This window comes from Octopus bimaculoides, chromosome 23 (genome assembly GCF_001194135.2).
Source record: "Octopus bimaculoides isolate UCB-OBI-ISO-001 chromosome 23, ASM119413v2, whole genome shotgun sequence".
Lineage (NCBI taxonomy): Eukaryota > Metazoa > Mollusca > Cephalopoda > Octopoda > Octopodidae > Octopus > Octopus bimaculoides.
In genome coordinates, this window is record NC_069003.1 from 20853819 (window position 1) to 20856633 (window position 2815).

Consider the following 2815-nt stretch of genomic DNA (forward strand, 5'->3'; position numbering starts at 1 on the left):
TCAATACAAATGTAGAGCATTATTCTTTAATACATTATAACTGAAAGACTCGGATTTCCAGTTACTCGTTTCCGATCTTCAGCTGCTAAACCAAGCCCAGTTTTCTTTCGAAACATCCACTGTCTAAATATGTTTTTGAAATTTGACATGAAAGTTTGAAGAAAACGTTTATCTTAATGTTGTTCTGTTTAAAAACTTATGTGAGGGACATGTGCAAAAACGGCTGTTTCAAGCTTACGCTTTTGGTTTTATTTGTTGTTTGTGTGGTAATATTATCATAAACATCTTAAACTCCATACTAGCGAAATCATGAAGTTCTGTTGTTTAAACAATGTTCCAAAGTAATACTTTCAAGCAATACTTTTAATTAATGCTTTTAAAAACAATAACTGGGTGTTCATTTTGCATGCACCTGTATAGACACTGACATGTACACATATGCAGACTCATACACACACGTATATACACAGAACTGTATATTCATGTATAGACATATGCACACATAAACATATTGAAACATATATTAATAAAACCTATTAATTAAACATTTCTAAATCATTTTTCTTTTGTTTTCTGAACCAGAACGAAATTCAGGGAGGCTTGAAGTTGCATAAAAGATACTTAGCATACAAGTCGTTAACAATTCAGTTCTTTTGTTCAAGCTATTGATACTTTGAGCCAATATTCTCAATTTTTGCTCAAGTGAGGGTCACGTTCTTGCATGGTTGCTTACTACCTACACTAGATTAATTAATTTGAATTCGTGAAGACTTATCTCACCTAAGAACCATATAAACTTCGACAAAGCCTGAGTACATTTTCAATCGGGTTTCTTGATTTCGAGTTCCGTTTCCCCAATATATATTTTAGGTTCATCGCTATTGTTTGATTCATCGATTGTGCCAGAAAGTTACTGTCTAGTGGACAGTTCTCACAAATTCTACAGTTGCAATCATTGTTGTTGGATAGCTGTTTGCACCTCTCTTCTATTCAGCTTCGCAGCATTATAACCCCTGATATAGCACAAAATTCTTGCAAACTGAGTTACTAACCGTAACACAATTCCTATTCAATGTTTTTTTTATACTTATATCTTGACGGAAAATGGTGATCTATTAAATTAAGAAATTCTCTAGCTACACTAAATTCTCTGGCTAGATTAAATAATGATTTGTGCCATAAAATGTTCCTTTTCCTTTTCCTATTCTTATGCTGTATATTTCCATTGTTCAGTACGAACCGCCATCGAGGAAGCCTTTGCATATTCGACCTGTTTGCTAGAATAAAGAACCAAAACTTCCTTCGATCACACCCTATCGTCTACAATACAGAAGGATATGAACTAATACGAGAACTAAAACGTAATTCTCGTTCTATTAGAATTAATATGTGTATGTATATATGTATGCATACATATGTGCGTGTGTACGTGTTTGTGTGTGTGTGTGTGTGTGTGTGTGTGTGTGTGTGTGTGTGTGTGTGTGTGTGTGTGTGTGTGTGTGTGTGTGTGTGTGTGTGTGCATGCGTGTGTGTGCATGCGTGTGTGTGTATGCGTGTGTGTGCATGCGTGTGTGTGTATGCGTGTGTGTGTATGCCTGTGTGTGCATGTGTGGGGGGAGTGTGCTTGTGTGTGTACACACACATAGAAAAGGTACAAATGTAACGGATTTTTATACGTTCTATTCAGGTTAACTTATAAGCGTTTCCGATAGTTCCCTGTACAATAATCACATTTATTAATCGATTCCATAATAGTACTAGTGAACTATAGGAAACGCGTGTAAGCTAACTGGAATAAAATGTATCAATATCCATTACCTTTGTACCTTTTCTATAATACTCTGTAACAACATATCGATTTTACTTGGTGACTCATCTTCGGGTTTACGAATTGGATTTGTGAGGGTTTGTTAAAGTATGAATTACCTGGATTGCTGCTTCTATCATGGGCCAATTTTGCTGACCACAGATTTCTGCAGCCTAGAAGTTTTCTCTCCAAATTGTAGGCTTGGGCGCGATGTTTATTGTGTGAGGCTAGCAGTTGTCCACGTATATAAATCACTTCTCTTTATGGCACTATCGAAACCCATGACAGGACTTATATATCGTATTCTTAGCGTCATCGCAGGCGCTGCTGTCAGAGCACAAAGGGCCACAACAGGCACAAGGAACCTCGACTTTTGTTCTTACAGTTTTAACAATCCACCGACCAAGACTGGAACAAACACCTTAAGGCTTTTTTTTTCTGGTGCTCTAATGATTTTGCCATTTCACCTGCTTTTAACGCAGGCATAAACAATCTTTCTCGAGATGCGGGCCGCCTGGGACATGGCTCATCATTAGACAGCCCTCACAATTAAAAAAGTGGTGATTTTTCGTTAGGCACACTATTCAGAAAGACCACAGTTTGTCCATGCCTGCTTTAAGTAATTGTGTCCAGCACAGACACAACGCATGAAATTTGAGGGTTAGTCGATACTATTGATCTATTTTATGGAAAGGGAAAAGTCAATCACATCAGCCCCTGTATTCAACTGGTAATTATTTTATCGACCCTGAAAGGATGAAAGGTAAAGTTTATCGCAGTGGAATTTGAACTCAGAATGTAAAGCCAGAAGAAATGCTGCTAAGCATTTTGTCTGCTGCAGTAACGATTCTTATTTTTTACTGCCCAAAAGGGGCTAAACATAGAGGGGACAAACAAGGACAGACAAAGGGATTAAATCGATTACATCGACCCCAGTGCGCAACTGGTACTTGATTTATCGACCCCGAAAGGATGAAAGGTAAAGTTTATCGCAGTGGAATTTGAACT